The sequence below is a fragment of the Salvelinus fontinalis genome, chromosome 9 (assembly GCF_029448725.1).
Source record: "Salvelinus fontinalis isolate EN_2023a chromosome 9, ASM2944872v1, whole genome shotgun sequence".
In the NCBI taxonomy this organism is placed as follows: domain Eukaryota; kingdom Metazoa; phylum Chordata; class Actinopteri; order Salmoniformes; family Salmonidae; genus Salvelinus; species Salvelinus fontinalis.
Genome location: NC_074673.1, coordinates 39,729,810 through 39,750,584, shown reverse-complemented (window position 1 = coordinate 39,750,584; position 20,775 = coordinate 39,729,810). Strand labels below are relative to the sequence as shown.

The 20,775-nt window shown below is 38.5% G+C and overlaps 1 protein-coding gene and 1 long non-coding RNA gene across 6 annotated transcripts in view; one reads left to right on the top strand and one right to left on the bottom strand.

Moving 5' to 3' along the window:
* Window positions 1-20,775, bottom strand: part of LOC129862557 (potassium voltage-gated channel subfamily G member 4-like) — an 87,010-nt gene that overhangs the window by 8,518 nt on the left and 57,717 nt on the right. The window lies entirely within an intron of this gene.
* Window positions 14,860-20,616, top strand: LOC129862558 (uncharacterized). 5 transcript variants are annotated; one of them, XR_008760787.1, is made up of 5 exons: window positions 14,860-14,945; window positions 17,084-17,160; window positions 18,293-18,436; window positions 18,600-18,683; window positions 19,956-20,616. It is a non-coding gene; the product is annotated as an uncharacterized LOC129862558 (long non-coding RNA). The 5 variants fall into 5 exon arrangements; XR_008760786.1 differs by having other exon boundaries at window positions 17,084-18,436; XR_008760783.1 differs by having other exon boundaries at window positions 14,888-14,945; window positions 16,126-18,436.

Here is a 20,775-nt window from a genome sequence, read left to right as displayed (position 1 = left end):
TGGAGGTAAAAAAATCCCTCATTAATCTACACACAATACCCCATAATGACGAAGCAAAAACAGGTTTTTAGAAAATGTTGAAATATAATTTACATAAGTATTCTGATCATTTACTCAGTACTTTGTTGAAGCACCTTTGGCAGCGATTACAGCTTCGAGTCTTCTTGGGTATGACGCTACAAGATTGGCACACCTGTATTTGGGGAGGTTTTCACATTCTTTTCTGCAGATCCTCTCAAGCTCTGTCAGGTTGGAGGGGGAGAGTCGCTGCACAGCTATTTTCAGGTCTCTACGGAGATGTTTGATCGGGTTCAAGTCCGGGCTCTGGCTGGGCCACTCAAGGACATTCAGAGACTTGTCCCGAAGCCACTCCTGCATTTCGTTGGCCCTATGCTTAGGGTCATGGAAACAGGATGCACCTGAGCTCAATTTTGAATCTCATAGCAAAGGGTCTGAATACTTATGTAAATAAGGTATATTCTTTTATTTTCACTGTTTTTGCTTTTTATTATGAGGATTTGTGTGTAGATTGATTTGGAAAACAAGTAATTTAATCAATTTTAGGCTGTAACGTAACAAAATGTGGTAAAAGGGAAGGGGTCTGAATACTTTCCAAATGCCCTGTATTTATACTATTGTACACTATGCTCCCTATTCTAATTCAATGTACAGTCCATCATAACCATGGGTTGAAGAATGGTAAAAAAAAGTCATAGAAGTCTGAACCGGGCCCTTAGTAATTAATAAATCCTCAGCTAACACCTACTCTGCATGCTACACAGATAGCTAAGTGAGACACAATCAATTCATTACGCAGGATCAAAGATTAATTCGACACACTGGGCATGACCCCAAAAGACAAAAAAGACGGAATCCCCTCTAACCGCCTTAAGAGGGGCAGGTAATTAAAAACTCTTAGGCCAGGAAAGGAAAAAAAACTGCCTCCAGCTATATCCACTGATCTCACACACACACACACACACACACACACACACACACACACCTCATTCCTCACTCTCACCTGTCCCTCTCCCATCAGCCCTCTCATCCCTCACTCCCTCCCTGGCTAGCTTCTATCCCTCTTCCTCTCTCCCACCTTCCCTCTCACACACATACCCTGTTTTATCCCTCACGCAAACACTTGTTTTCTCACCCTCATTTTTCACCTCCCTCCCCTACTTTCTCTCCTTCTCACACATCCCTCCCCCTAATCTCTTTCTCTCTCTCTCGCTCTCTCAGAGCGGGAGTCATTGTTATCTTTCTGTGTGTACTTCGTGCCTTCTTCAGTCAGTACAGTGGTGGCTTTAACCCGAGGCTTGCTGTAGGGTTATTAGCCTCAATGTAGAGAGGTTACTCACTGTCCCTCCAGCTCCTACAGGCGATCATGCACCTGGCCACTGGAGGGGAGATTTGTACTTCTCTCAGTAGGACTTTTACCTTTCCTATGCTAAAGGGATCTGGGAATCTTTCCCCACTAATGGATCTTTAATCTCTACTCCTCCTGTCTCTCACTCACATTCAGTCCATCTCTTGCCCATTTCTCAACCCCTGGGACTTCTCCACCTCTACTTCTATTCTATCTATTCATCCCTCACTCATTCTCCCCCCTCCTATCTTTCCAGAGGGCTGACCTGGGCTAAGAGATAAATAAATATTCCTTGTGCTCTGGGATTTTGAGCACAGTAAGGCAGAGTGATGCCCTCCCACTCATCTGCGTGATGCTTGATTTCTCAGAGCTAAGGCATTCCCTCTAATCTTATCTCACTGACTTGTTCTGTAACAAATGTCAATGACGTCTCATTTTAACAGCAGCAGTCAAATCAACGCGGCTACTGCCAACTTGCCTCTGACTGGAAAACAAATCATCAAGATCAGTATTGACAAATTCCAAAGTCAGAATGTGTCAAGTAATGACGGAATTTAATAATTAAAAAGGGCCAATGGGAGTAACATAGTGTACAACCAACAGCTGCAACTGGATACTATTGCCTGACATGTATGACAGCTTACTTGGCTAGTCAGAAAGGGTTAGCAATATTCTCAGAGATGCTTCTAACAGAATAGCAGTGTTGTATCACTCAATGGCACCACAATTTCTAGTGTGAAATTTGTCTACTCATTTGCAAGGCTTTGGTTCAAAACCTAGAGAAATTATACATTAAAGGGATAGTTCACCCAAATTACTAAATGACACATTGGTTTCCTTACCTTGTAAGCAGTCTATGGACAACATATGACACGTTGTATAATTCAAGATGAGCTGTTGTTCAGGAAAACCTGTTTTTTAACATCTGAGGTTAAGAGACAGTGAGACAATTCTGATCATGTTCAATGTATTTGCCTATCTATCTGTATTTGCCAATATGCTGCCTATCTTGGCCAGGACGCTCTTGAAAAAGAGATTTTAAATCTCAATGAGCACTTCCTGGTTAAAAAAATAAAAGAATAATAACATTTATTAAGCTTTTAAGCAATGGAGAGATGATGAATTCAATCTTCATCCACATGGCTATAGAATCTATAGTATAGCGAGTGAGGAGAATAAATAGGATTAGCTACTGAGGTTGTAAGACCTAATTGTACGTCAGTCAGGATAAAGGCTCCATTAGTAAATTCTTAAAATGTTTTTAAAAATAAAAAAGAGAAAAAATATGTCTTCTGCTTGGTGAACTCTTCCTTAAAACATTTTACTGCAGTGGGCTAGATCAGGAATACACAGAGAGTTTCTTGTTAGTCTTAAACAAATCTACTTTGAAACAAAAGTATACATGTCACACATACAGTTGAAGTCGGAAGTTCACATACACCTTAGCCAATACATTTAAACTCAGTTTTTCACAATTCCTGACATTTAATCCAAGTAAAAATGCCCTGTCTTAGGTCAGTTAGGATCACCACTTTATTTTAAGAATGTGAAATGTCAGAATAATAGTAGAGAGAATGATTTATTTCAGATTGTATTTCTTTCATCACATTCCCAGTGGGTCAGAAGTTTCATACACTCAGTTAGTATTTGGTAGCATTGCCTTTCAATTGTTTAACTTGGGTCAAACATTTCGGGTAGCCTTCCACAAGCTTCCCACAATAAGTTGGGTGAATTTTGGTCCATTCCTCCTCACAGAGCTGGTGTAACTGAGTCAGGTTTGTAGGCCTCCTTGCTCGCACACGCTTTTTCAGTTCTGCCCACAAATTTTCTGTAGGGTTGAGGTCAGGGCTTTGTGATGGCCACTCCAATACATTGACTTTGTTGTCCTTAAGCCATTTTGCCACAACTTTGGAAGTATGCTTGGGGTCATTGTCCATTTGGAAGATCCATTTGCAAATGTTAGGGTTCGTTCCTTTCGTCCTTGTCAATCATCATTGGCTCATTGGTGAAATTAGCATTATGACAATATATTTAATTAAATCATTCAAAAACCTTTATTAAAGCAATTGCAGACAATCAGGAACATAGCACACATGTTTCCGAGTAAGTTCTGCATCAAAGGAAAAGTCCACGTTGCTTTTATCATGCTTGTAGTCAACCCCCTGTGATGTCACTTCTTACATCATTACCTGCTACTCCTCAGACCAAGCCCATGCATACACAGCTATACTAACTTGCAAGAGATACAATAGTTCCAGTGTTTTCTAAGGCCTCAACAGTAAATGTTCACTCCCTCAAGTTGATTTATTGTGGAATGTCTGACTTAGTCTCTTATCTCCCCCACTCCCCTGCAGAGCTCCTTCTTCACAGTCACACATTTCTGAGAGGGGCCCCTTTATTATTTTTTATTTTTTTTATTTTACCAGGTAAGTTGACTGAGAACACGTTCTCATTTGCAGCAACGACCTGGGGAATAGTTACAGGGGAGAGGAGGGGGATGAATAAGCCAATTGTAAACTGGGGATTATTAGGTGACCATGATGGTTTGAGGGCCAGATTGGGAATTTAGCTAGGACACCGGGGTTAACACCCCTACTCTTACGATAAGTGCCATGGGATCTTTAATGACCTCAGAGAGTCAGGACACCCGTTTAACGTCCCATCCGAAAGACGGCACCCTACACAAGGCAGTGTCCCCAATCACTGCCCTGGGGCATTGGGATATTTTTTAGACCAGAGGAAAGAGTGCCTCCTACTGGCCCTCCAACACCACTTCCAGCAGCATCTGGTCTCCCATCCAGGGCCTGACCAGGACCAACCCTGCTTAGCTTCAGAAGCAAGCCAGTAGTGGTATGCAGGGTGGTATGCTGCTGGCTTTATAATGAGGCAGAGAGAGAGAATTAGAAAACTTCCGACTTCAACTGTATGGTTATGGCCTTAAAAAAAAGAAGACACTGGTACCATGTCAGATATAGAATTTAAATATATTAAATGTTGAGTTTGCATCCCAATATTACAGAAGACTGAAAATTAACAAAACCGTCCGATATAGAAACACCGGATTTTGGGCGTTTAAAAAACTCCAATATGAATTAATTATGAAATAGTGAAAAATATAAATAACATTCCACCCATGAGGCCACTAGGTCGTTTGACTGTAGGCACTGTTCTGCTCAGATACCCCCTGTCCTATCATGCCTTCACTGCTTATCTATAGCTGCTTTAGTGTTTACAGTTGAAGTCGGAAGTTTACATACACTTAGGTTGGAATCATTAAAACTCGTTTTCAACCACTCCACAAATTTCTTTTAAACAAACTATAGTTTTGGCAAGTCGGTTAGGACATCTACTTTGTGCATGACACAAGTAATTTTCCCAACAATTGTTTACAGATTATTTCACTTGTTATTGACTGTATTACAATTCCAGTCGGTCAGAAGTTTACATACACTAAGTTGACTGTGCCTTTAAGCAGCCTGGAATATTCCAGAAAATTATGTCATGGCTTTAGAAGCTTCTGATAATTTGAGTCAATTGGAGGTGTACATGTGGATGTATTTCAAGGCTGACCTTCAAACTCTGTGTCTCTGCTTGACATCATGGGAAAATCAAAAGAAATCAAGCAAGACCTCAGAAAAAAAATGTAGACCCCCACAAGTCTGGTTCATTCTTGGGAGCAATTTACAAATGCCTAAAGGTGCCACGTTCATGTGTACAAACAATACTACGCTTGTATAAACACCATGGGACCACGCAACCGTCATACCGCTCAGGAAGGAGACGCATTCTGTCTCTTAGAGATGAATGTACTTCGGTGCGAAAAGTGCAAATCAATCCCAGAACAACAGCAAAGGACCTAGTGAAGATGCTGGCGGAAACAGGTTTGACCCAGGGTAAACAATTTAAAGGCAATGCTACCAAATACTAATTGAGTGTTTGTAAACTTCTGACCCACTGGGAATGTGATGAAAGAAATAAAAGCTGAAATAAATCATTCTATCTACTATTGTTCTGACATTTCACATTCTTAAAATAAAGTGGTGATCCTAACTGACCTAAGACAGGGAATTTTTACATGGATTAAATGTCAGGAATTGTGAAAAACTGAGTTTAAATGTATTTGGCTAAGGTGTATGTGAACTTCCGACTTCAACTGTATATAGTCTCTTGTGACAGCCTTAGCTGATTCAGTTCTGGGTGTAAAGATGACTGTTTCAATCATTGGGTAAAACTAGCCTAATTTCTCTGTTCACACAAGAGGCTATTACAAAACACCTATAAAAACATTCAAGTCTCATGGTCACAGTCAAGACTTCCACAAAGTAAATACCCATTGAAATAGAAGCTCAAGTAGTGTAAGAGAAATAAAATATTTTGTGGTATTGATTTTGTGATTGCCCATGTAGATTTACTGTGTGATTCTGTCCATCTTTCTCTCTCTCTGTCATTTGTCTTCAGTGGTTCTCTGGCCCTAACAAGGAAATTGATCCGGATTAACCCCATTACCATAATTTGTAGTGAAATTATGGTTTGTCTGCTATTATAACTGTCTGTGTCTATGGCTGTGCACATACAGTACGTGAATGTGAATACAGTACTGTATGTGGGCAGATTGTCAAAGAGCTGTGTATGTGCATGCGTGCGTGCGTTTTTCTGTGCAGAGACACCCTGAGTAACAAGAGCAAGCTCCTCTTATTGAAGTAAGACTGCAGTATAAATAAGTGAAGACAGTAGACAGGGCCGGGAGCACAGTGGATAGATCACAAACCAGGGGCTGCTGCTTTATCTTAGAAGAAGGTCTTATAAGAATGTCTATACTTTGGCTTCTGCCTCTACTCTTTTTGTCAGCTGGTAACTGTCATGTATATAACTGCTGGTCTCACAGTAATTGACTGTTAATTAACATAAACACGTTTAGCATCTCCGGGCTAGTGCATAGCCTACAAGTCACTGATGCAGACCTTTGGAATTCTTCCTTATGTTCGGCCCTGTTCTGGCTATGCCATATGCCAGTGGGCTACATTAGTTAATTTAGCAGACAAGATTTTCTTATAATTCCCATGGAATTATTTTATAGTAACAAGAATACAATTGAACATAGCTGAATAAAAAATAAAGGATATTTTTCCCAAACGATTTCCGAGGGAGTGCGCATGTCGCTATTCTGTGTTGAGCAGTTAACAAAGTGATCATTTGAAACAGGTCCTCTTATATGCTAAATTTAGAAATATTTATGGAACTTTAGTTGTGATACAAACCTTAAACTATATGTTTTGATTTCTAATACATTCTAAGGCTGCATGATGCAACTAATGATGTTGCATGAAAGGCATATGCTTGGCTCTGTTTCTTGAGCAGGCTACACACACCTAATCAGTCTCTTCACAATTTGACAAGCACTTAATAACATTCTAACCCATGAGACTATTCTGAATTTAATCTGGTCTTTAGATATAGCCTACAAATAGGCTACATGTGTGGAATAATTCTTCATTTGGAATGGGCCACAAAAAAAAAAAACATGTATTCTGTTGCCTGCACTCCAATAGCGAATGGAGGTTACGTTTTTAATATGCCAGGTAGGCTATACAAGTTTTAAAGCAGACTAATGTGCTTACTTTTAAGAATTGAGTAATAAATATAGCAGCAGAGAAAGCTAGGATCATAATTTAAATAGTGTCCAGTCAAAACATGTTTCAATAGGCTCTGTATAGGCTATGGGCTCTCCAATCCTGTTCCAGGGGTCCTAGGCCTATTTGCGTGGAGTTATTTGGCCACTTTAGCTGCGATACTAACCTTATCAAAACGTATAGGCCTTTGGGCTAGGCTACATGATGCATGTGACTATGATTTGAAAAAGTGTCAAAAGAATGCATTTGCTGTTTCTTGCCTTAGATTGCACACGCTGGGCATCATTCACAAGTGACGATATTCTCACCCACCAGACTATTCTCAATGTAATCTTGTATTTACATATAGCCTACTAAATAATATAATGCACCTCTTGGAACAGGGGGGAAAAAGATGTCATCTGTATGCATTTGAATTAGAGGTCGACTGGCCGATTAATTAGGGCCAATTTCAAGTTTTCATAACAATCGGTAATCTGCATTTAAAAAAAAAAAAACTTTATTTAACTAGGCAAGTCAGTTAAAACTTGTCTAGGACTGGGTTCCGCTCACATTCCACTGAAAATGCAGCGTGCGAAATTCAAAAATATTTTTTTGAAATATTTAACTTTCACACATTAACAAGTCCAACACAGCAAATGAAAGATAAACATCTTGTGAATCCAGCCAACATGTCCGATTTTTTTAATGTTTTACAGCGAAAACCACGTATATTTATATTAGCTCACCACCAAATCCAAAAAAGCACAGACATTTCTTTCACAGCACAGGTAGCTTATACAAAACCCACAAATAGAGATAGAATTATTCACTAACCTTGGAAAATCTTCATCAGATGAGTCATATAACATCATGTTACACAATACATTTATGTTTTGTTCGATGTGCATATATATATATAAAAAAAATCTCAGTTTACATTGGCGTGTTATGTGCAGTAATGTTTTAACATCTGCTGAATTTGCAGAAATACTCATAATAAACATTGATAAAAGATGCAAGTGTCATTCACATAATTAAAGATAAACTTATCCTCTATGCAACCGATGTGTCAGATTTCAAAATAAACTTTACGGAAAAAGATTAATCTGAGAACGGCGCCCAGAGCCCCAACCAGCCTGTCACGCCCTGGCCTTAGTATTCTTGGTTTTCTTTATTATTTTAGTTAGGTCAGGGTGTGACATGGGGAATGTTTGTGTTTTGTCGTTTTGGGTGGTTATATGGTAAAGGGGGTGTTGGGTGTAGTGTATGAGTTTGTGTTGAGTGAATGTGTCTAGGTATGTCTATGGTTGCCTGAGTGGTTCTCAATCAGAGACAGATGTCTTTCATTTGTCTCTTATTGGGAGCCATATTTAAGGCAGCCATGGGCATCATGCATTTGTGGGTAATTGTCTATGTCAATGTGTAGTGGTCAGTGTCAGCTCCATTTTGTTTATATAGCTTCACGGTCGTCAGTTTTTTTGTTTTGTTTCATTCGTTGCTCTTCTCTAATAAAAAGAGAATGTATTTCTCACACGCTGCGTTTTGGTCCTCTCTTCAAAGTCAAGACGATCGTGACACAGCCAAAGAAATAGTCACTATTTTGGCGTCAACAAAAGCTACAAAAATACTATAAATATGCACTTACCTTCGAATAACTTCATCAGAAGGCACTCCCAGGATTCCCAAATCGACAATAAATGACTGAAAAGTTCCATAAAGCCCATCAATTAGCCACTTGTTGTTAGCATGTTCAGCCCAGGAATCCATTTTCATGACGCACGAGCAAACCTCCAGGCAAAAACTCAAAAAGTTCCGTTACAGGTCGTAGAAACAGGTCAAATGATGTTTGCAATCCATATTTAGTATGTGTTTTACATTATTCATCAATAAGGATCCAACCGGAGAATTTCATTGTCTGTAGAAAGACCACTGGAACGAGTGCTCTCTCGCTCCCTCGCGCGCAAATCCTGACTGAAAAATCTGACGACCACTCACTAGAACAGCTCTTCTGAGCCCCTCCCTTATAGTAGAATAACAAGACTAAAATCTAAAGACGACGACATCTAGTGGAAGCCCTAGGCAGTGTTTGTTCAGCCATATCTACAATGGGTCTCATTTGACACTGTTTTGAAAATCGACTTCTCATTTCCTGTTTTGACCTCTTCTCAGATTTTTGTCTGCCAAATGAGTTCTGTTATACTTACAGAAATATTTCAAATAGTTTTAGAAACTTCAGAGTGTTTTCTATACAATAGTAATAATAATATGCATGTATTACCTTCTGGGACAGAGTAGGAGGAAATTTCGTTTGGGCACGCAATTTGTTAAAATTCAAAATGCTGCCCCCTATCCCTATGAAGTTTTAAGAACACATTCTTATTTTCAATGATGGCCTAGGAACAGTGGGTTAACTGCCTTGTTCAGGGGCAGAACGACAGATTTTTACCTTGTCAGCTCGGGGATTCGATCTTGCAACCTTCCGGTTACTAGTCCAACGCTCTAACCACCTGCCTTACATTGCACTACACGAGTAGCCTGCATGGCAGGCTGACTACCTGTTACGCGAGTGCAGCAAGAAGCCAAGGTAAGTTGCTAGCTAGCATTAAACTTATCTTATAAAAAACAATCAATCTTAACATAATCACTAGTTAACTACACATGGTTGATGATATTACTAGTTTATCTAGCGTGTCCTGCGTTGCATATAATCGATGCGGTTCCTGTTCATTTCTCATCGAATCACAGCCTACTTCGCCAAACGGGTGATTATTTAATAAGCGCATTCGTGAAAAAAAAGCACTGTCGTTGCACCAATGTGAACCTAACTATAAACATCAATGCCTTTCTTTAAAATCAATACACAAGTATACATTTTTAAACCTGCATATTTAGTTAATATTGCCTGCTAACATGAATTTCTTTATCTAGGGAAATTGTGTCACTTCTCTTGCGTTCCGTGCAAGCGGTCAGGGTATATGCAGCAGTTTGGGCCGCCTGGCTCGTTGCGAACTGTGTGAAGACCATTTATTCCTAACAAAGACCGTAATTTATTTGTCAGAATTGTACATAATTATGAGATAACATTGAAGGTTGTACAATGTAACAGCAATATTTAGACTTAGGGATGCCACCCATTAGATAAAATACGGAACGATTCCGTATTTCACTGAAAGAATAAATGTTTTTTTGGACCATATTAATGACCTAAGGCTCGTATTTCTGTGTGTTATTATGTTATAATTAAGTCTATGATTTGATATTTGATAGAGCAGTCTGACTGAGCGGTGGTAGGCAGCAGCAGGCTCGTAAGAATTCATTCAAACAGCACTTTCGTGCGTTTGCCAGCAGCTCGTCGCTGTGCTTCAAGCATTGAGCTGTTTATGACTTCAAGCCTATCAACTCCAGAGACTAGGCTGGTGTAACCGATGTGAAATGGCTAGCTAGTTAGCGGGGTGCGCGCTAATAGCGTTTCAATCGGTGACGTCACTCGCTCTGAGACCTTGAAGTAGTTGTTCCCCTTGGGCCGTGGCTTTTGTGGAGCGATGGGTAACGATGCTTCGAGGGTGGCTGTTGTCGATGTCTTCCTGGTTCGAGCCCAGGTAGGTGCGAGGAGAGGGACGGAAGCTATACTGTTACACTGGCAATACTAAAGTGCCTATAAGAACATCCAATAGTCAAAGGTATATGAAATACAAATGGTATAGAGAGAAATTGTCCTATAATAACTACAACCTAAAACTTCTTACCTGGGAATATTGAAGACTCATGTTAAAAGGAACCACCAGCTTTCATATGTTCTCATGTTCTGAGAAAGGAACTTAAACGTTAGCTTTTTTACATGGCACATATTGTACTTCTACTTTCTTCTCCAACACTTTGTTTTTGCATTTTTTAAACCAAATTGAGCAGGTTTCATTATTTATTTGAGGCTAAATTGGTTTTATTGATGTATTATATTAAGTTAAAATAAGTGTTCATTCAGTATTGTTGTAATTGTCATTATTACAAAAAATAAATAAATAAATTAAATCGGCCGATTTAATCGTTATCGGCTTTTTTGGTCCTCCAATAATCGGTATCGGTATCAGCGTTGAAAAATCATAATCGGTCGACCTCTAACAGAGGCCATCAAAAACATTGTTTTCTCACGCCGTTGCATAGCATAGCCTATAGAAATGTTGCGCAACATGGGCTTATAGGAACGTTTATTTCATTGCATGCATCAATCAGCAATGAGGAGCTAGTTCTCGCTGCGCAACAGGTGATCCTACTCCGCTCAAATTCTGAATTCCAGAAGCTTAGTTGAGGTAATTCAACAGTCACATGGAATTTGACTGCGGTCATGACTCACTGTAACAGCCCTACCCATAAGGCAGTGAACTTTATTCATAGAAAATCGACCTCTGAAATGAAAACAGCGACAGATTTAATCTGAGCCTGGTACTTTCAAAAGATATGCCTACCTTTCCACCCTAGACAGAGTGGGCCTACCTTTCCACCCTAGACAGAGTGGGCCTACCTTTCCACCCCAGACAGAGTGGGCCTACCGACACAGAAAAAAGTAAGCTTTAACTGCTGGCTATTCTTCTTCCGTGGCTTAACCCAATGAGAGAAGGTCACAAGTGTTTCTCTAAAAACTGTCTGGGTTTAAACATCTTCTACACTGTAAAAATATTTTTGAGAATTAAGTCAAAATAACTTATTTCATCTATTCAAGTCAACTAAATGTGCAAAATGTGTTGATTTGACAAATCACGTTAACTTCAATTGACTTCAACTCAATAAAAGCTGTAAACATAAAAAGTCAAGTTCAGTTAGCAAAGAACAATTTGCTCAGTCAACTTTCAAATCAGAACTAATAAGTCAAATTTTGTGTTGACGAGTTGTGTTGACGAAACATGGCAAGTTATAATAACTACAAGTCATTACATTGCCTTAACTTATAAAATCAAGTTGAATCAGCTATAAACTGTATACCCTCAACTTTCAAATTAGATCCAATAAGTCAAATGAACTAAATAAAGACAACAGTTGTTTTGACTTTAAATGTCAAGTTAGGATAACTATAAATCTTGACATGAACTTTACATACAAAATGAAGTGAAATCAGCTAAGACCTGTGTGTTAATTTAACTTTCAAGTCAGAACCAGGAAGTCAATTCAAAAACACCAAGATAACAGCTGTGCTTACTAAACTTTTCAAGTTATGATAACTATAATTAATTACACTGTCTTAACTTACTAAATCAATTTGAATCTGCTAAGAACAATTTGTTCAGTCAACTTTCAAATCAGAACTAATAAGTCAAATAAACTAAAACAAGATCCCAGTTGTTGACAAAAATGACATTTTATATTAACTACAAGTCATTACATTGTCTTAACTTATAAAATCAAGTTGAATCAGCTATGAACTATCTGTTCCCTCAACTTTTAAATTAGATCCAATAAGTCAAATGAACTAAATTAATACAAAAGTTGTCTTGACTTTAAATGTCACGTCAGGATAACTACAAATCTGTACATTAACTTAACTTACAAAATTAAGTTTAATCAGCTAAGACCTATGTGTTAATTTAACTTTTAAGTCAGAACCAAGAAGTCAAATCAGTGGTATGTGCAACTGCCTCCGGTGCACATGTACTGCTGCGTGGGTTTGAACTTCTTAATTATTGCCCTAATAGTGTACCTATTGTTTAATAGTGGAAACTATTTTTTATTTTAGAATTTGTGAGTGTTTTTGCCTTTCCACATTGTGATTGATGAAAAATGCCTATTCAATGCGTGTTACCTTATTTTTATACCCCAGTTAAAGGGAGATATGGAAGGCCATAATACAGCTCCTTTTTTTCATAAGTAAGAATCCCTATGGGGTGCCAACAATTGTCACAATTGTAATTTTGTTGATCGGTTTGTTTTAAGTGGAATTTGATTGGTGCAACTTTGCTGGAGTGACTTGCCCCATATTCCTTGCAGCCAAAAACAATCATGTTTTGTCTGTGAGGTCAAAGGTCACATGCAATATCTAATTTTCTCCTTTCTGACACCAATGCAGCAAATGTTAAAGAATATGAGCCACATAGCATGAACTGTGTCAATTGTATGGGCTATGGGTTCATATTGTGTTAGCTGAGGGTTACAGGTTTTTACTGCATGAAGGTCATGTGTAACTAAGGCCAAGCTGCTTGCTTAGCAAGTAGGCCTATTGCTTATTCCTGTAAGACTAACTGTAAATTGCTCTGGAAAAGTGTCTGCTAACTGACTAAACTGTAGGAGAATGCTTTACATATACTATATTTCTCTATGCATGCACAAGTATTAGTGATCCTAGTAGTGGGCCTAAGCTTTCATGGCTAGCCATCTAACAGTTCGTGTTTGGTGAGGCCAATGTAGTGAAAGTAATATATGTAATGTTACAATTGGCTATAAAAGAGATTAACTTAAAAAAACAAAAACAGCACTCGGAATGCATCAGATCACCTATCCCATTGTGTGATGTTTGTGTAGAGCAGTGGTCGGCAACCTTTTCTGAGTCAAGATCACTTTCGCAGTCAAAAAGCAAGCTGAGATGTACTGCTCAGATTTTTTTTTACATGAACCTCACACTAGCAGTTTTGTAGGAATGAGGTTTGGGCAGTAAGCCTAATACATTATCACAGCATACTGGCTATATGATTGGCCTGTCAATATTGTTAATCAGACCATATTATATTTCAAAACTTGAGCTTTGATAACAAAATATATCAGTTGGTTTAGCACTTGAGAGACTGTGGAGTATGAATTGAAATAATTCGCTTTTTTATTTTACTGGACTGATGGTACCTGCATCTGATGGTAAACGAGGTCAAACCACGACGTCAGAGATCTTGAGGTCGAAAAGTCGGAGCTCTAGAAAGATGCCCGAGTTTCCGAATTCCGAGTTGGATGACCATTCAAAAGATTTTTCCCAACCGCCTCTCGCTCCCTGCTCTCTCCTTCCTTTCCTCCGGTGAGACTGACCAGGGAGAGGGGACGTCTTCCACCTGATGGCGAAACTCGAGTCGCACCGCATCTGCCTCATGCACAAATTCATGTTGCTCCTATGACCAGAGAAAGTTAAATATTCTTCAACATTAAAATCACAACGAGCTACTAATAATAATAAAACGCAGGGCTATCGATACTTGGCTACTCATTCATTGCAGCTGCAGCCCGAGCGGAAGTACGGAGAAGCGTGTCTGTAATAGTGTTGAATAAAAACAGTGACAGTGCTGAATATAAACTTAAACATTAACTCACTCATAAAAACAGCCGCTCTTTGCTGTATTTGTTGACAGTCTCTGTTGTAATGTTTTTAAAAGTTATTAAATCTTACATTGGCTAGTAGTCTATTGAACTTAGCTGTGGCCAGGGTCATGGAAGCTCTGTTGCCACGGTGATTTGAGCTATCCGATTGGGCAGCACAGTACGTGCGCTCGATTTAGTCACAGATTTGCCGGGGTGTTGGGTAGGCAGTGTTAGTTTCATGGGAACACTCTGCTTACCCAGTGCGCAGCACTTTTGAATCAAGTGCACCTACCGGCAACAGCTCAATATGACTTTAAAAAAGGACCACAAGCCTTTATCGTTCCTTGGCTTTTCTACAGAAATATTTGGTGATCGACTAGGAATGCCTTGAAGATCGCGATCGACCGGTTGGCGACCATTGGTGTAGAGTTTGCTCCTTGTTTTGGCATTGATAGGGGATATAGATCAAACTTAATTTGGTTTAGCACTTGCTCCTTGTAATTCTAGTAATCAATTAATTCTTAAACGTGTATAATGTTTAGAATCAAACATATTCTTTATTTACTTAAGCATTGTCGCACTAGGACAATTTATTTTAGAACTCAGTGTTAATTTATAGGCGGCGTCGTCATTTCAGGAAGTGGCTTGATCAAGACGGTGCTTCGGCAACTCTACTGCATTCAACAGCTTTCCAAGCTAGAGTGAGTATCTTGGCAAAATATTAGTATCTCCTTTAAAACAATACAACCACTAGCATGTTATTTACCTACTTGGTAACCTACACGGTATACATATTTATTGGTGTTAACAAGTGCCCTTTGTAAAAAATATTGATAACTTTTCAGCACAAGAATAACAAGGATGTTAGCTACTACGTTACATGCTAGCTAACGTTAGTTGATTAGCGCGGTGCTAAACACACTCCATGTTAAAATGGAAATTTGGTTAAATTAAGAAAGAAAAACAGTTATTTGGCTACGTTTGGCAAATAGCATTTTACTATCAGTTTAAATCGGATTAACGTTACTTGTGAAATTCTGCTAAGTGTACTGTAGTATAATTGTAGCTAAGCTTGCTGTTAAATAGTACCACTCTAGCCAGCAGCACACAGCGCCAAATTGCAGACAAATTACTGACTAGTCATTTATTTTGATAACCTGTATAACAGCTAGCTACAAAAGCCAACTGTAGATATGCTCGTAGTTATAATTACTATTATATGGTGTGGTAATGAACTTTTATCGGTTTTACTATTGTGGTTGTATTCAGTGGCTTGCTAGCCAAACATCAGATATAGGCATGTGTACGTTAACCAAGTAAATTATCCAGGGTATGTTGTGGCATTTAGCGCGATGCTAATTAACAGCATACTAGCATGGTGTTATGACCGTTAGGACACGTGGCCGAATTTGCCCATGTTAGTTAAAGTGTGTTTAGTTAGCATTGGGCTAGATAGCAGTGGTCGGAATCATGTGCTGATAAAAGCTGCTTGTTGGCTAGCTTGGAAATAGTTTGATAACCTGCTTAATAGTACAAAGGAAAGGTGTTTGCTAGCCATGCTTCTAATTAGTATTGTGAGTTAAACCCTTTATTTTTTTCAAAATATATTATTTAAAAACCTAGCTAAGAATATTCTAATGATTAATTAGCCTATTTTTGAAAGTAGTAATGTTAGCATATATTCTGTTATTTTACAATTGTTAGTTTGGGTGTAACGAGATGTTGAACAATCCATGTTATACAAATACATTTAGCAGTTAGTAAACAGGTTTACCTAGACAGCACTTATATCTTGAATTTTTAATCAATTTCAGAATAATTTGTTAATTAACATATCAACTAAAGTGAATTTAAAAAATGTTTGTAAACATTCTTTTTTAGATTCTTGGAAAGCCAAAAGCATTATTCCTTCAATGTGTAACGGCATTCCTCCTCCTCTGACGAGGAGAAGTTTGAAGGATCGGAGGACCAATGCGCAGCAAGTGTCCATAACGTTTATTTTAAAACAAACTCAACACTATGAAATACAAAACAATAAATGTGAACGAAACTGAAACAGTACCTTGTGGCAACAAACACTCACACGGAAACAAACACCCACAAACCAAAAGTGAAACCCAGGCTACCCAAGTATGATTCTCAATCAGGGACAACGATTGACAGCTGCCTCTGATTGAGAACTATACCAGGCCGAACTCAAAACCCCAACATAGAAAAACACACAGACTGCCCACCAACTAACGTCCTGACCATACTAAATAAAGACAAAACAAAGGAAAAAGGTCAGAACGTGACACAATGGAGGAAGTGGAACTGTAAGTACTGCAGATTTGACACATCAAATCAACGCATCCTTATTAGACTTTACAAATTGAAGCATAGACATTATGCAAGAACCTGTCCATTACCATGTATCCATCAAGACTGTCCGTGCACCTTTAAAACAGAAATAGCACTCAAGAAGCATTTGACTCAACACCGAAGAAATGTTCATTAAACAGTTACTGCTTGTATGAAATGTGACCTCTGTAACTTTTCTGAGCCCTGTAATGTTAAGCAGTACTTTTCTCATTTGAGAAGTAATTTCAACAATAAGGATTATATGCAAGAAGAGTTTCTGAAAATAGGTCCTGACTGGGTAACTGTTGATGCAGTAATGACTACTTTCTCATTAAGAAGAAAGGAGATTGTGGAAGATGATCCCTTTGTCATTGACATCAAATTTAGATGGCCAGTGCTGTTCAGACAACAAGTGCTTATTTAAAATCTGCAAAAGGTCCAGTAAGATTTTCTGTGATTGTTTTAAATCAATAATTTACACAGTTTCTTATACCTCAAGAGCTTGTCTTTGTAACGGCTGTCGTCTTCCTCGGACGAGGAGAGGAGAGACGGATCGGTGGACCAATACGCAGCGAGGTATGTTGACATAATGAATTTATTGAAAAAACTGAAGAACACGACGAACACTTGAATAATTACAAAACAAATAAACGAATGTAGACAGACCTGGACACGAACTTACATACAATGTGAAGAACACATGAACCAGGAAAACAGACTATATAAAACGAACTAACTAACAAAAACCGTAACAGTTCCGTGTGGCGTAACATACAGACACTGACACAGGAGACAATCACCCACAAACAAACAGTGAGAACAACCTACCTTAATATGACTCTCAATCAGAGGAAATGCCAAACACCTGCCTCTAATTGAGAGCCATACCAGGCAACCCTTTAACCCAACATAGAAACACAACACATAGAAATGCCCACCCAGCTCACGCCCTGACCAATAAACACATACAAAACAAGAGAAAACAGGTCAGGAACGTGACAGTCTTCCTTCAGACCTTTGTGCATTTTGAGATGAAACGTGATTAGAGGACACAAGGAACTACATAAGTTAATGTAATACGCTTTCCAAAAATGTATTCCTTTTATCTGTAGTGCTCTTAGGCTGGTTGTAAAAATCCTAAAACTCTGACTGTTTATAGGTCACACAAATGCAGGGCTCTATACAGTGTACGTGTTTTACTCACATTTTCTGAAGTAATTTATGGATTTAAATCATTGTTGTTTTCAAAGTATTTCTGTCATTTAGTTTCATAGCTTGACTCTGAATCCCTTAACTATATTTAACATTGAGCGCAGTGGCAGTCACAGGTTGTCATAGATGCATTTGAAATATCCCAACTGAGACTCAGCTAGTTTTCATGTTTCCTAGCTATGTATATAATCAAGATATATTTTCCCCAAATCAGTATAAGTACTGTAGCTCCATTACCATGGTAACCCTTTGGGTTGAAAGTGGCAGCGGATCATTTTAATAATTTTCCTATATTAAATGCTTATAGGGTTTTTTAACAAGTGTTTATTGCTTTATCTTTGTAGCAATGTAATTGGCTATTTTGCTTGATGGCCTTAGTGCCCTGGCTGATTGTTTTGGTGCACTGGCAGATTAGGCACCCCCTTAAGGCATAGTGGCCGTGTCCCTAAAATTCCTTCCCTGGTATGTTATGCTCTTCAAACATGTTGCTCTGGAGTTCACGAGACTGGTGTCTGTGGACCTCAAGAAGACATTTAATGAATGCCTGGACAGTCGTCTTTCCAAGCTCCTTGAATTCTCCTGGGCCAAGAGTGGTGGAGGGATGGAGCTAAAACACCTTATGGACAGTCTTGACAAAGACGTAGGTTCCATTATGTTGATATTAAAGTATTCTGTACAGTTATTACCTATGTATTGATAATTGCTACTTTTTTTAAATACACATCAATATTGGGGATGAGACCTTGTCATTGACAACCACATTAACAATGTTGTAAAACAGTCAATTGTGCTTTTGTTGTTAGAGTTCCAATCAAAGGAAGAGGCTGTGCTCCAAGGCTTGCCAGACTTCCTGCGAGAAGACCCTACCAATGTTTTGAAGACGTGAGGTATACAACCCTACAACATAACCTTATGCTTTCTCCCAGGAGTGAAATTTCCTATGAATCATGATGCACTATAATGTTCAATGGAGTCAAGTTGAATGTCTGTTGCCATCTGATGTGATTATAACACACAGGCCAAATCAAATGTGAACCAACTACAGTATATAGGATATCTCTTTTAGCAATGTTTTACTTTTACTCAACCTTTCTCCCTTGCTAGACATTTTGTTGAGAATAGTGATTTAGCATGTTTTTTGTCCAGAAGAAACTAAATCTTTATCTTGGACTGCAAAGCAAAAATCAGGACCATACATTAAACACAATACTACGATTGGGGCGATAATACCTAACTTCTATTGATAGCTGTTGTCGACGGTTGGGAAATGTAAGTATGCTCAAGTTTTAGCATATTTGAACGAATCACACATTCCTGGTGTATGGCAGCACACTGCAGTGCCCTTAGTGATATGTCAAATTCCCTATTGTTAGTGCCACTTTAATGCTGTTAATTGTCTATGTGGAATTCCAAATTCTATACAAAAGTTTAAAGACGATATTTCTTGTTGAAAAATATAAAAAGCGATTTTGATAGGACAATTAATCCCTACACCATGCAGTGCTGATTTTGCCATTTGATCAGGCATTGTAATCAGTTTTGCTTCAACATTGTTCGTCAGTGGGCTCGCGCCCGTCCGTCTTCAATATAAACTTTGCATTGTAGGCTGCTTTTGTGTAATAAATGATTTGCTTATTGGAGAGAATCATTGTCCTATCTAAATAACGTTTTATATTTTTTAAATATCTAGAAATATTGTTTTTACAGTTTTTGTAAGCTGGTCATTTAAAATGAAAGTAGTAGAGGTGGAATTCTACACAGTGCACCTTAAATATAATGCATGTTGTAGAAAGAGCTGATTGCCAAAACAGCACTGAATGATAGATGAGGCTTTACATTGTTTTCCCCCTCATTTTCAGTGTTGGATGACCATGGGTCTTTGCGGCACTATAGCGGACAATCAATTGCTTTTTGCAAATAGGAAAAGAACGGACCATGTTATACCTCAACTTAGAATGCATTCTATGTAGACCTGGGAGCAATCATGGTTGACTGACGTGCTTAAGGACCATGCTTGTTTACTGGCACAATGCTCTTGACCACTAGTCTACCTGCCACCCCACTTGCCTGCATTAATATGCAATAGTACAAAAAATGATTGGAGGATGTTTTGTAGGGCAATGCCTCTAATCTTTGCCTATTTTTGTTCTGTTTTTCAGAAGACAACTGATTCTGAGGAAGTCACTCGCGGAGTGAAAATCGGTATACTTGTCATTGTGGATGGAGCTGCAGCAGATGACCCAATGCCAGCTGACAATGTGGATGTTGCCCTTGTGATAGAAGAGCAAGGGATCATACATGAGCTTCACAATGTCCCAAATGCAGTGCCACTTTGATTGGACTTCTTTATTGTCTGAACCTGGATTACCCAAAATGTTTGAGGTACACTTTTGAGGTAGGTCAGAAAATATTCTTGAAGATTGGTGCAGAAAACTGTACAGAAAAAGTGCATGGGCTGAAGAACCGTCTTCTTCGTTAAGACAACTAATTGGTGTGTTTTTGTTTTACTCGCAGTAGAGTTAATTCCTCGGACAATGATGCTGTTATTTGCCTAAATCTTACAGATCTCAGTTTTTGGTAGACTTAAGTTACCCTATTTTTACGTGTGCCCTTCAGTCTACAAACTACAACCATCTTTCGTTAGAGACCATTGATTTGCTATCATCTCTTCCCATTAACTACATTGCATTCTTAAAATGTTGTGCGTGTTAGAATTTCACATTCAACACCAACTTGTCTTAGAAACCATTCTGAAGATTGTCTTTGAATTTTTATTTACCGTGCCATAAAACTGTTTCAATGGTGCCATTTACAAATGTGTATGGGTTGATTGGACAGTGGATTTTTTTTTTTTTTAATTTTACAAAATATTTATTAGCTGATATTGGTTAAAATACCAATTAGTGACAGCAGAATTTGTCTGCCTGTTTAAATGCAACCAAAGACATGCATCTAAAAAAAAATATGCAATGTTTTTTT